Raw genomic sequence first — 15284 nt, 5'->3', positions numbered from 1 at the left:
TGCTTCTCATTTTTTTCTCACCTTTTCATGCTCCTCGTATTTTTCACACCTTTTCATGCTCTTCATATTTTTCAGACTTTTTCATGCTCCTCGTATTTTTCAGACCTTTTCATGCTCCTGCTATTTTTCACACCTTTTCATGCTCTTGTATTTTGCAACCTTTTCTTGCTCCTCCTATTTTTCAGCCCTTTTCAATGCTACTCGTATTTTTCATACCTTTTCGTGTTCTTCATATTTTTCACTCGTTTTCGTGCTCTTCCTATTTTTAGAACATTTTCATGCTCTTCATATTTTTCACACCTTTTCAGGCTCTTCATATTTTTCAGACCTTTTCATGCTCCTCTTATTTTTAACACCTTTTCATACTGCTCGTATTTTTCACACCTTTTCATGCTCCTCCTATTTTTCGGACCTTTTCATGCTCCTCGTATTTTTCGGACCTTTTCATGCTCCTCCTATTTTTCAACACTTTCATGCTCCGCCTATTTTTTTTACACATTTTCGAGCTCCTCCTATTTTTCAGACCTTTTCATGCTCCTCGTATTTTTCAGACCTTTTCATGCTCCTCGTATTTTTCAGACACTTTCATGCTCCTCGTATTTTTCAGACCTTTTCATGCTCCTCTTATTTTTCACACCTTTTCATACTGCTCGTATTTTTCAGACCTTTTCATGCTCCTCGTATTTTTCGGACCTTTTCATGCTCCTCCTATGTTTCACCCCTTTCATGCTCCGCGTATTTTTCACACCTTTTCTAGCTCCTCCTATTTTTCAGACCTTTTCATGCTCCTCGTATTTTTCAGACCTTTTCATTCTCTTCATATTTTTCAGACCTTTTCATGCTCCTCGTATTTTTCATACATTTTCATGCTCTTCGTATTTTTCAGACTTTATCATGCTCCTCTTTTTTCTCAGTCCTTTTCATGCTCCTTGTATGTCTCAGACCTTTTCGTGCTCCTCCTGGTTTTCACACCTCTTCATGCTCCGTGTATTTTTCATGCTCCTCGTATTTTTCATGCTTCTCGTACTTTTCAGACCTTTTCATGCTCGTCGTATTTTTCAGACATTTTCATGCTCCTTGTATTTTTCAGAGCTTTTCTTGATCTTCATGTTTTTCACACCTATTCGTGCTCTTCATATTTTTCAAAACTTTTCATGCTCTTCATATTTTATACACCTTTTCAGGCTCTTCATATTTTTCAGTACTTTTCATGCTCCTCCTATTTTTCAGAGTTTTTCATGCTCCAAGTATTTTTCACACCTTTTCATGCTCCTCATATTTTTCACACCTTTTCATGCTCCTCGTATTTTTCAGACCTTTTCGTGCTTCTCCTATTTTCCACACCTTTTTGTGCTCTTCATATTTTCAGACCTTTTCATGCTCCTCATATTTTTCAGACATTTTCATGCTCCTTGGATTTCTCCGATCTTTTCATGCTCCTCGTATTTCTCCGATCTTTTAATGCTCCTCATATTTCTCAGACATATTCATGACCTCGTATTTCTCAGGCTTTTCATGCTCCTCGTATTTTTCACACCTTTTCATTCTCCTCGTATTTTTCACACCTATTCATGCTCCTCGAATTTTTCACTCCTTTTCATGCTCCTCGTACTTTTCACACCTTTTCGTTCTTCTCCTATTTTTCACACATTTTCGTGCTCTTCATTTTATTCAGAGCTTTTCATGCTCCTCATATTTTTCACACGTTTTCATACTCCTCATATTTTTCAGACCTTTTCATGCTCCTCGTATTTTGCAGGCCTTTTCATGCTGCTCGTATTTTTCAGACCTTTTCATGCTCCTCGTATTTTTCAGCCTTTTTCAATCTCCTCATATTCTTCAAACCATTTCATGCCCCTCATAATTCTCATACATTTTCATGCTCCTCGTTTTTCTCAGACCTTTTCATGCTCCTCATATTTTTCACACCTTTTCATGCCCCTCGTACTTTTCACACCTTTTCGTTCTCCTCCTATTTTTTCACACATTTTCGTGCTCTTCATATTTTTCAGAGCTTTTCATGCTCCTCATATTTTTCAGATGTTTTCATACTCCTCATATTTTTCAGACCTTTTCATGCTCCTCGTATTTTTCAGACCTATTCATGCTCCACGTATTTTTCAGCCTTTTTCAATCTCCTCATATTCTACAAACCTTTTCATGCCCCTCATATTTCTCAGACATTTTCATGCTCCTCGTTTTTCTCAGACCTTTTCATGCTCCCCGTATTTTTCACACCTTTTCATGCTCCTCGTTGTTGACACCTTTTCATGCTCGTATTTTTCACACCTTTTCATGCTCCTCGTATTTTTCACACATTTTCATGCAGCTCGTATTTTTCACATTTATTCATTCGCCTCGTAGTTTTCACACCTTTTCATGCTCCCCGTATTTTTCACACCTTTTCATGCTCCTCATATTTTCTGACTTTTTCATGATCCTCTTATTTCTCAGACCTCTTCATGCTCCTCGTATTTCTCAGACCTTTTCATGTTCCTCGCGTTTTTCCCACCTTTTCATGCTCCGTGTATTTCTCACACCTTTTCATGCTCCTCGTATTTTTCACACATTTTCATTGTCCTCGTATTTTTCCAGCTTTTCATGCTCCTCGTATTTTTCACACCTTTTCAGGCTCTTCATATTTTTCAGACCTTTTCATGCACCTCATATTTTACAGAACTTTTTATGCTCCTCGTATTTTTCACACCTTTTCATGCTTCTTGTATTTCTCAGACCTTTTCATGCCCCTCGTATTTTTCACACTTTTTCATGCTCCTTGTATTTCTCGCACCTTTTCATGGTCCTCGTATTTCTCAGACATTTTCATGCTCCTCGTTTTTCTCAGACTTTTTCATGCTCCTTGTATTTTTCACACCTTTTCATCCTCCTTGTATTTTTCACACCTACTCATGCTCCTCGTTTTTGACACCTTTTCATGCTCCTCCTATTTTTCACACCGTTACATGCTCCTCATATTTTTCAGACCTTTTTATGCTCCTCCTATTTCTAGACCTTTTCATGCTCCTTGTATTTTTCACACCTTTTCATGCTCCTCGTATTTTTCAGACCTTTTCGTGCTCTTCATATTTTTCACACTTTTTCATGCTCTTCATATTTTTTAGACCGTTTCATGCTCTTCATATTTTTCACACCTTTTCAGGCTCTTCATATGTTTCAGACCATTTCATGCATCTCGTACTTTGCAGAACTTTTTATGCTCCTCATGTTTTTCATACCTTTTCATGCTCCTCGTATTTTCCACACCTTTTCATGCTCCTCATATTTTTCAGGCCTTTTCATGCTCCTCCTATTTTTCACACGTTTTCATGTTCCCCGTATTTTTCACACCTTTTCATGCTCCTCGTATTTTCTGACTTTTTCATGATCCTCTTATTCCTCAGACCTCTTCATGCACCTCGTATTTTTCAGACCTTTTCATACTCCTCGTATTTTTCACACCTTTTCATTCTCCTTGTATTTTTCAGACCTTTTTATGCTCCTCCTATTTCTAGAGCTGTTCATGCTCCTCGTATTTTTCACACCTTTTCGTGCTCCTCGTATTTTTCAGCCTTTTTCAATCTCCTCATATTCTTCAAACCTTTTCATGCCCCTCATATTTCTCAGACATTTTCATGCTCCTCGTTTTTCTCAGACCTTTTCATGCTCCCCGTATTTTTCACACCTTTTCATGCTCCTCGTTGTTGACACCTTTTCATGCTCGTATTTTTCACACCTTTTCATGCTCCTCGTGTTTTTCACACATTTTCATGCAGCTCGTATTTTTCACATTTATTCATTCGCCTCGTAGTTTTCACACCTTTTCATGCTCCCCGTATTTTTCACACCTTTTCATGCTCCTCATATTTTCTGACTTTTTCATGATCCTCTTATTTCTCAGACCTCTTCATGCTCCTCGTATTTCTCAGACCTTTTCATGTTCCTCGCGTTTTTCCCACCTTTTCATGCTCCGTGTATTTCTCACACCTTTTCATGCTCCTCGTATTTTTCACACATTTTCATTGTCCTCGTATTTTTCCAGCTTTTCATGCTCCTCGTATTTTTCACACCTTTTCAGGCTCTTCATATTTTTCAGACCTTTTCATGCACCTCATATTTTACAGAACTTTTTATGCTCCTCGTATTTTTCACACCTTTTCATGCTTCTTGTATTTCTCAGACCTTTTCATGCCCCTCGTATTTTTCACACTTTTTCATGCTCCTCGTATTTCTCACACCTTTTCATGGTCCTCGTATTTCTCAGACATTTTCATGCTCCTCGTTTTTCTCAGACCTTTTCATGCTCCTTGTATTTTTCACACCTTTTCATCCTCCTCGTATTTTTCACACCTACTCATGCTCCTCGTTTTTGACACCTTTTCATGCTCCTCCTATTTTTCACACCGTTACATGCTCCTCATATTTTTCACACCTTTTCATGCTCCTCATATTTTTCAGACCTTTTTATGCTCCTCCTATTTCTAGACCTTTTCATGCTCCTTGTATTTTTCACACCTTTTCATGCTCCTCGTATTTTTCAGACCTTTTCGTGCTCTTCATATTTTTCACACTTTTTCATGCTCTTCATATTTTTTAGACCGTTTCATGCTCTTCATATTTTTCACACCTTTTCAGGCTCTTCATATGTTTCAGACCTTTTCATGCATCTCGTATTTTGCAGAACTTTTTATGCTCCTCATGTTTTTCATACCTTTTCATGCTCCTCGTATTTTCCACACCTTTTCATGCTCCTCATATTTTTCAGGCCTTTTCATGCTCCTCCTATTTTTCACACGTTTTCATGTTCCCCGTTTTTTTCACACCTTTTCATGCTCCTCGTATTTTCTGACTTTTTCATGATCCTCTTATTCCTCAGACCTCTTCATGCACCTCGTATTTTTCAGACCTTTTCATACTCCTCGTATTTTTCACACCTTTTCATTCTCCTTGTATTTTTCAGACCTTTTTATGCTCCTCCTATTTCTAGAGCTGTTCATGCTCCTCGTATTTTTCACACCTTTTCGTACTCCTCGTATTTTTCAGACCTTTTCGTTCTCTTCATATTTTTCACACCTTTTCGTGCTCTTCATATTTTTCAGACCTTTTCATGGTCTTCATATTTTTCACACCTTTTCAGGCTCTTCATATTTTTCAGACATTTTCATGTACCTCATATTTTTCAGAACTTTTTATGCTCCTCGTATTTTTCAGACCTTTTCATGCTCCTCATATTTTTTAGGCCTTTTCATTCTCCTCCTATTTTTCACACCTTTTCATGATTCTCGTATTTTTCACACCTTTTCATGCACCTCGTATTTTTCAGACCTTTTCATGCTTCTTGTATTTTTCACACCTTTACATGCTCCTCGTATTTTTCAGACCTATTTATGCTTCTCCTATTTCTAGACCTTTTCATGCTCCTCGTATTTTTCACACCTTTTTGTGCCCCTCGTATTTTTCAGACCTTTTAGTGCCCCTCACATTTTTCAGACCTTTTCGTGCACTTCATATTTTTCACACCTTTTCATGCTCTTCATATTTTTCAAACCTTTTCATGCTCATCATATTTTTCACACCTTTTCATGCTCCTCATATTTTCCAGGCCTTTTCATGCTCCTCATTTTTTTCAGGCCTTTTCATGCTCCTCGTATTTTTCACACCTTTTCATGCTCCCTGTATTTTTCACACCTTTTCATGCTCCTCGTATTTTACACAACTTTTCATGCTCCTCGTATTTTTCACACCTTTTCATGCTCCCCGTAATTTTCACACCTTTTCGTGCTCCTCCTATTTTCACACCCTTTCAGGCTCTTTGAATTTTTCAGACCTTTTCATGCTCCTCCTATTTTTCAGAATTTTTCATGCTCTTCATATTTCTCAGAACTTTTCATGCTCTCGTATTTCTCAGTCCTTTTCATGCTTCTCGTATTTTTCACAGCTTTTTATGCTTCTCGTATTTTTCACACCTTTTTATGCTTCTCATTTTTTTCTCACCTTTTCATGCTCCTCGTATTTTTCACACCTTTTCATGCTCTTTATATTTTTCAGACTTTTTCATGCTCCTCGTATTTTTCAGACCTTTTCATGCTCCTGCTATTTTTCACACCTTTTCATGCTCTTGTATTTTGCAACCTTTTCTTGCTCCTCCTATTTTTCAGCCCTTTTCAATGCTACTCGTATTTTTCATACCTTTTCGTGTTCTTCATATTTTTCACTCGTTTTCGTGCTCTTCCTATTTTTAGAACATTTTCATGCTCTTCATATTTTTCACACCTTTTCAGGCTCTTCATATTTTTCAGACCTTTTCATGCTCCTCTTATTTTTAACACCTTTTCATACTGCTCGTATTTTTCACACCTTTTCATGCTCCTCCTATTTTTCGGACCTTTTCATGCTCCTCGTATTTTTCGGACCTTTTCATGCTCCTCCTATTTTTCAACACTTTCATGCTCCGCCTATTTTTTTTACACATTTTCGAGCTCCTCCTATTTTTCAGACCTTTTCATGCTCCTCGTATTTTTCAGACCTTTTCATGCTCCTCGTATTTTTCAGACACTTTCATGCTCCTCGTATTTTTCAGACCTTTTCATGCTCCTCTTATTTTTCACACCTTTTCATACTGCTCGTATTTTTCAGACCTTTTCATGCTCCTCGTATTTTTCGGACCTTTTCATGCTCCTCCTATGTTTCACCCCTTTCATGCTCCGCGTATTTTTCACACCTTTTCTAGCTCCTCCTATTTTTCAGACCTTTTCATGCTCCTCGTATTTTTCAGACCTTTTCATTCTCTTCATATTTTTCAGACCTTTTCATGCTCCTCGTATTTTTCATACATTTTCATGCTCTTCGTATTTTTCAGACTTTATCATGCTCCTCTTTTTTCTCAGTCCTTTTCATGCTCCTTGTATGTCTCAGACCTTTTCGTGCTCCTCCTGGTTTTCACACCTCTTCATGCTCCGTGTATTTTTCATGCTCCTCGTATTTTTCATGCTTCTCGTACTTTTCAGACCTTTTCATGCTCGTCGTATTTTTCAGACATTTTCATGCTCCTTGTATTTTTCAGAGCTTTTCTTGATCTTCATGTTTTTCACACCTATTCGTGCTCTTCATATTTTTCAAAACTTTTCATGCTCTTCATATTTTATACACCTTTTCAGGCTCTTCATATTTTTCAGTACTTTTCATGCTCCTCCTATTTTTCAGAGTTTTTCATGCTCCAAGTATTTTTCACACCTTTTCATGCTCCTCATATTTTTCACACCTTTTCATGCTCCTCGTATTTTTCAGACCTTTTCGTGCTTCTCCTATTTTCCACACCTTTTTGTGCTCTTCATATTTTCAGACCTTTTCATGCTCCTCATATTTTTCAGACATTTTCATGCTCCTTGGATTTCTCCGATCTTTTCATGCTCCTCGTATTTCTCCGATCTTTTAATGCTCCTCATATTTCTCAGACATATTCATGACCTCGTATTTCTCAGACTTTTCATGCTCCTCGTATTTTTCACACCTTTTCATTCTCCTCGTATTTTTCACACCTATTCATGCTCCTCGAATTTTTCACTCCTTTTCATGCTCCTCGTACTTTTCACACCTTTTCGTGCTTCTCCTATTTTTCACACATTTTCGTGCTCTTCATTTTATTCAGAGCTTTTCATGCTCCTCATATTTTTCACACGTTTTCATACTCCTCATATTTTTCAGACCTTTTCATGCTCCTCGTATTTTGCAGGCCTTTTCATGCTGCTCGTATTTTTCAGACCTTTTCATGCTCCTCGTATTTTTCAGCCTTTTTCAATCTCCTCATATTCTTCAAACCATTTCATGCCCCTCATAATTCTCATACATTTTCATGCTCCTCGATTTTCTCAGACCTTTTCATGCTCCTCATATTTTTCACACCTTTTCATGCCCCTCGTACTTTTCACACCTTTTCGTTCTCCTCCTATTTTTTCACACATTTTCGTGCTCTTCATATTTTTCAGAGCTTTTCATGCTCCTCATATTTTTCAGACGTTTTCATACTCCTCATATTTTTCAGACCTTTTCATGCTCCTCGTATTTTTCAGACCTATTCATGCTCCACGTATTTTTCAGCCTTTTTCAATCTCCTCATATTCTACAAACCTTTTCATGCCCCTCATATTTCTCAGACATTTTCATGCTCCTCGTTTTTCTCAGACCTTTTCATGCTCCCCGTATTTTTCACACCTTTTCATGCTCCTCGTTGTTGACACCTTTTCATGCTCGTATTTTTCACACCTTTTCATGCTCCCTGTATTTTTCACACCTTTTCATGCTCCTCGTATTTTACACAACTTTTCATGCTCCTCGTATTTTTCACACCTTTTCATGCTCCCCGTAATTTTCACACCTTTTCGTGCTCCTCCTATTTTCACACCCTTTCAGGCTCTTTGAATTTTTCAGACCTTTTCATGCTCCTCCTATTTTTCAGAATTTTTCATGCTCTTCATATTTCTCAGAACTTTTCATGCTCTCGTATTTCTCAGTCCTTTTCATGCTTCTCGTATTTTTCACAGCTTTTTATGCTTCTCGTATTTTTCACACCTTTTTATGCTTCTCATTTTTTTCTCACCTTTTCATGCTCCTCGTATTTTTCACACCTTTTCATGCTCTTTATATTTTTCAGACTTTTTCATGCTCCTCGTATTTTTCAGACCTTTTCATGCTCCTGCTATTTTTCACACCTTTTCATGCTCTTGTATTTTGCAACCTTTTCTTGCTCCTCCTATTTTTCAGCCCTTTTCAATGCTACTCGTATTTTTCATACCTTTTCGTGTTCTTCATATTTTTCACTCGTTTTCGTGCTCTTCCTATTTTTAGAACATTTTCATGCTCTTCATATTTTTCACACCTTTTCAGGCTCTTCATATTTTTCAGACCTTTTCATGCTCCTCTTATTTTTAACACCTTTTCATACTGCTCGTATTTTTCACACCTTTTCATGCTCCTCCTATTTTTCGGACCTTTTCATGCTCCTCGTATTTTTCGGACCTTTTCATGCTCCTCCTATTTTTCAACACTTTCATGCTCCGCCTATTTTTTTTACACATTTTCGAGCTCCTCCTATTTTTCAGACCTTTTCATGCTCCTCGTATTTTTCAGACCTTTTCATGCTCCTCGTATTTTTCAGACACTTTCATGCTCCTCGTATTTTTCAGACCTTTTCATGCTCCTCTTATTTTTCACACCTTTTCATACTGCTCGTATTTTTCAGACCTTTTCATGCTCCTCGTATTTTTCGGACCTTTTCATGCTCCTCCTATGTTTCACCCCTTTCATGCTCCGCGTATTTTTCACACCTTTTCTAGCTCCTCCTATTTTTCAGACCTTTTCATGCTCCTCGTATTTTTCAGACCTTTTCATTCTCTTCATATTTTTCAGACCTTTTCATGCTCCTCGTATTTTTCATACATTTTCATGCTCTTCGTATTTTTCAGACTTTATCATGCTCCTCTTTTTTCTCAGTCCTTTTCATGCTCCTTGTATGTCTCAGACCTTTTCGTGCTCCTCCTGGTTTTCACACCTCTTCATGCTCCGTGTATTTTTCATGCTCCTCGTATTTTTCATGCTTCTCGTACTTTTCAGACCTTTTCATGCTCGTCGTATTTTTCAGACATTTTCATGCTCCTTGTATTTTTCAGAGCTTTTCTTGATCTTCATGTTTTTCACACCTATTCGTGCTCTTCATATTTTTCAAAACTTTTCATGCTCTTCATATTTTATACACCTTTTCAGGCTCTTCATATTTTTCAGTACTTTTCATGCTCCTCCTATTTTTCAGAGTTTTTCATGCTCCAAGTATTTTTCACACCTTTTCATGCTCCTCATATTTTTCACACCTTTTCATGCTCCTCGTATTTTTCAGACCTTTTCGTGCTTCTCCTATTTTCCACACCTTTTTGTGCTCTTCATATTTTCAGACCTTTTCATGCTCCTCATATTTTTCAGACATTTTCATGCTCCTTGGATTTCTCCGATCTTTTCATGCTCCTCGTATTTCTCCGATCTTTTAATGCTCCTCATATTTCTCAGACATATTCATGACCTCGTATTTCTCAGACTTTTCATGCTCCTCGTATTTTTCACACCTTTTCATTCTCCTCGTATTTTTCACACCTATTCATGCTCCTCGAATTTTTCACTCCTTTTCATGCTCCTCGTACTTTTCACACCTTTTCGTTCTTCTCCTATTTTTCACACATTTTCGTGCTCTTCATTTTATTCAGAGCTTTTCATGCTCCTCATATTTTTCACACGTTTTCATACTCCTCATATTTTTCAGACCTTTTCATGCTCCTCGTATTTTGCAGGCCTTTTCATGCTGCTCGTATTTTTCAGACCTTTTCATGCTCCTCGTATTTTTCAGCCTTTTTCAATCTCCTCATATTCTTCAAACCATTTCATGCCCCTCATAATTCTCATACATTTTCATGCTCCTCGATTTTCTCAGACCTTTTCATGCTCCTCATATTTTTCACACCTTTTCATGCCCCTCGTACTTTTCACACCTTTTCGTTCTCCTCCTATTTTTTCACACATTTTCGTGCTCTTCATATTTTTCAGAGCTTTTCATGCTCCTCATATTTTTCAGACGTTTTCATACTCCTCATATTTTTCAGACCTTTTCATGCTCCTCGTATTTTTCAGACCTATTCATGCTCCACGTATTTTTCAGCCTTTTTCAATCTCCTCATATTCTACAAACCTTTTCATGCCCCTCATATTTCTCAGACATTTTCATGCTCCTCGTTTTTCTCAGACCTTTTCATGCTCCCCGTATTTTTCACACCTTTTCATGCTCCTCGTTGTTGACACCTTTTCATGCTCGTATTTTTCACACCTTTTCATGCTCCTCGTATTTTTCACACATTTTCATGCAGCTCGTATTTTTCACATTTATTCATTCGCCTCGTAGTTTTCACACCTTTTCATGCTCCCCGTATTTTTCACACCTTTTCATGCTCCTCATATTTTCTGACTTTTTCATGATCCTCTTATTTCTCAGACCTCTTCATGCTCCTCGTATTTCTCAGACCTTTTCATGTTCCTCGCGTTTTTCCCACCTTTTCATGCTCCGTGTATTTCTCACACCTTTTCATGCTCCTCGTATTTTTCACACATTTTCATTGTCCTCGTATTTTTCCAGCTTTTCATGCTCCTCGTATTTTTCACACCTTTTCAGGCTCTTCATATTTTTCAGACCTTTTCATGCACCTCATATTTTACAGAACTTTTTATGCTCCTCGTATTTTTCACACCTTTTCATGCTTCTTGTATTTCTCAGACCTTTTCATGCCCCTCGTATTTTTCACACTTTTTCATGCTCCTTTTATTTCTCGCACCTTTTCATGGTCCTCGTATTTCTCAGACATTTTCATGCTCCTCGTTTTTCTCAGACCTTTTCATGCTCCTTGTATTTTTCACACCTTTTCATCCTCCTTGTATTTTTCACACCTACTCATGCTCCTCGTTTTTGACACCTTTTCATGCTCCTCCTATTTTTCACACCGTTACATGCTCCTCATATTTTTCAGACCTTTTTATGCTCCTCCTATTTCTAGACCTTTTCATGCTCCTTGTATTTTTCACACCTTTTCATGCTCCTCGTATTTTTCAGACCTTTTCGTGCTCTTCATATTTTTCACACTTTTTCATGCTCTTCATATTTTTTAGACCGTTTCATGCTCTTCATATTTTTCACACCTTTTCAGGCTCTTCATATGTTTCAGACCATTTCATGCATCTCGTACTTTGCAGAACTTTTTATGCTCCTCATGTTTTTCATACCTTTTCATGCTCCTCGTATTTTCCACACCTTTTCATGCTCCTCATATTTTTCAGGCCTTTTCATGCTCCTCCTATTTTTCACACGTTTTCATGTTCCCCGTATTTTTCACACCTTTTCATGCTCCTCGTATTTTCTGACTTTTTCATGATCCTCTTATTCCTCAGACCTCTTCATGCACCTCGTATTTTTCAGACCTTTTCATACTCCTCGTATTTTTCACACCTTTTCATTCTCCTTGTATTTTTCAGACCTTTTTATGCTCCTCCTATTTCCAGAGCTGTTCATGCTCCTCGTATTTTTCACACCTTTTCGTGCTCCTCGTATTTTTCAGCCTTTTTCAATCTCCTCATATTCTTCAAACCTTTTCATGCCCCTCATATTTCTCAGACATTTTCATGCTCCTCGTTTTTCTCAGACCTTTTCATGCTCCCCGTATTTTTCACACCTTTTCATGCTCCTCGTTGTTGACACCTTTTCATGCTCGTATTTTTCACACCTTTTCATGCTCCTCGTATTTTTCACACATTTTCATGCAGCTCGTATTTTTCACATTTATTCATTCGCCTCGTAGTTTTCACACCTTTTCATGCTCCCCGTATTTTTCACACCTTTTCATGCTCCTCATATTTTCTGACTTTTTCATGATCCTCTTATTTCTCAGACCTCTTCATGCTCCTCGTATTTCTCAGACCTTTTCATGTTCCTCGCGTTTTTCCCACCTTTTCATGCTCCGTGTATTTCTCACACCTTTTCATGCTCCTCGTATTTTTCACACATTTTCATTGTCCTCGTATTTTTCCAGCTTTTCATGCTCCTCGTATTTTTCACACCTTTTCAGGCTCTTCATATTTTTCAGACCTTTTCATGCACCTCATATTTTACAGAACTTTTTATGCTCCTCGTATTTTTCACACCTTTTCATGCTTCTTGTATTTCTCAGACCTTTTCATGCCCCTCGTATTTTTCACACTTTTTCATGCTCCTCGTATTTCTCACACCTTTTCATGGTCCTCGTATTTCTCAGACATTTTCATGCTCCTCGTTTTTCTCAGACCTTTTCATGCTCCTTGTATTTTTCACACCTTTTCATCCTCCTCGTATTTTTCACACCTACTCATGCTCCTCGTTTTTGACACCTTTTCATGCTCCTCCTATTTTTCACACCGTTACATGCTCCTCATATTTTTCACACCTTTTCATGCTCCTCATATTTTTCAGACCTTTTTATGCTCCTCCTATTTCTAGACCTTTTCATGCTCCTTGTATTTTTCACACCTTTTCATGCTCCTCGTATTTTTCAGACCTTTTCGTGCTCTTCATATTTTTCACACTTTTTCATGCTCTTCATATTTTTTAGACCGTTTCATGCTCTTCATATTTTTCACACCTTTTCAGGCTCTTCATATGTTTCAGACCTTTTCATGCATCTCGTATTTTGCAGAACTTTTTATGCTCCTCATGTTTTTCATACCTTTTCATGCTCCTCGTATTTTCCACACCTTTTCATGCTCCTCATATTTTTCAGGCCTTTTCATGCTCCTCCTATTTTTCACACGTTTTCATGTTCCCCGTATTTTTCACACCTTTTCATGCTCCTCGTATTTTCTGACTTTTTCATGATCCTCTTATTCCTCAGACCTCTTCATGCACCTCGTATTTTTCAGACCTTTTCATACTCCTCGTATTTTTCACACCTTTTCATTCTCCTTGTATTTTTCAGACCTTTTTATGCTCCTCCTATTTCTAGAGCTGTTCATGCTCCTCGTATTTTTCACACCTTTTCGTGCTCCTCGTATTTTTCAGACCTTTTCGTTCTCTTCATATTTTTCACACCTTTTCGTGCTCTTCATATTTTTCAGACCTTTTCATGGTCTTCATATTTTTCACACCTTTTCAGGCTCTTCATATTTTTCAGACATTTTCATGTACCTCATATTTTTCAGAACTTTTTATGCTCCTCGTATTTTTCAGACCTTTTCATGCTCCTCATATTTTTTAGGCCTTTTCATTCTCCTCCTATTTTTCACACCGTTTCATGATTCTCGTATTTTTCACACCTTTTCATGCACCTCGTATTTTTCAGACCTTTTCATGCTTCTTGTATTTTTCACACCTTTACATGCTCCTCGTATTTTTCAGACCTATTTATGCTTCTCCTATTTCTAGACCTTTTCATGCTCCTCGTATTTTTCACACCTTTTTGTGCCCCTCGTATTTTTCAGACCTTTTAGTGTCCCTCACATTTTTCAGACCTTTTCGTGCACTTCATATTTTTCACACCTTTTCATGCTCCTCCTATTTTTCACACCGTTACATGCTCCTCATATTTTTCACACCTTTTCATGCTCCTCATATTTTTCAGACCTTTTTATGCTCCTCCTATTTCTAGACCTTTTCATGCTCCTTGTATTTTTCACACCTTTTCATGCTCCTCGTATTTTTCAGACCTTTTCGTGCTCTTCATATTTTTCACACTTTTTCATGCTCTTCATATTTTTTAGACCGTTTCATGCTCTTCATATTTTTCACACCTTTTCAGGCTCTTCATATGTTTCAGACCATTTCATGCATCTCGTATTTTGCAGAACTTTTTATGCTCCTCATGTTTTTCATACCTTTTCATGCTCCTCGTATTTTCCACACCTTTTCATGCTCCTCATATTTTTCAGGCCTTTTCATGCTCCTCCTATTTTTCACACGTTTTCATGTTCCCCGTATTTTTCACACCTTTTCATGCTCCTCGTATTTTCTGACTTTTTCATGATCCTCTTATTCCTCAGACCTCTTCATGCACCTCGTATTTTTCAGACCTTTTCATACTCCTCGTATTTTTCACACCTTTTCATTCTCCTTGTATTTTTCAGACCTTTTTATGCTCCTCCTATTTCCAGAGCTGTTCATGCTCCTCGTATTTTTTACACCTTTTCGTGCTCCTCGTATTTTTCAGCCTTTTTCAATCTCCTCATATTCTTCAAACCTTTTCATGCCCCTCATATTTCTCAGACATTTTCATGCTCCTCGTTTTTCTCAGACCTTTTCATGCTCCCCGTATTTTTCACACCTTTTCATGCTCCTCGTTGTTGATACCTTTTCATGCTCGTATTTTTCACACCTTTTCATGCTCCTCGTATTTTTCACACATTTTCATGCAGCTCGTATTTTTCACATTTATTCATTCGCCTCGTAGTTTTCACACCTTTTCATGCTCCCCGTATTTTTCACACCTTTTCATGCTCCTCATATTTTCTGACTTTTTCATGATCCTCTTATTTCTCAGACCTCTTCATGCTCCTCGTATTTCTCAGACCTTTTCATGTTCCTCGCGTTTTTCCCACCTTTTCATGCTCCGTGTATTTCTCATACCTTTTCATGCTCCTCGTATTTTTCACACATTTTCATTGTCCTCGTATTTTTCCAGCTTTTCATGCTCCTCGTATTTTTCACACCTTTTCAGGCTCTTCATATTTTTCAGACC

The sequence above is a fragment of the Cervus elaphus genome, chromosome X, assembly GCF_910594005.1.
Source record: "Cervus elaphus chromosome X, mCerEla1.1, whole genome shotgun sequence".
Lineage (NCBI taxonomy): Eukaryota > Metazoa > Chordata > Mammalia > Artiodactyla > Cervidae > Cervus > Cervus elaphus.
The sequence above is the reverse complement of the archived record's forward strand: the minus strand, read 5'-3'. Positions refer to the sequence as shown.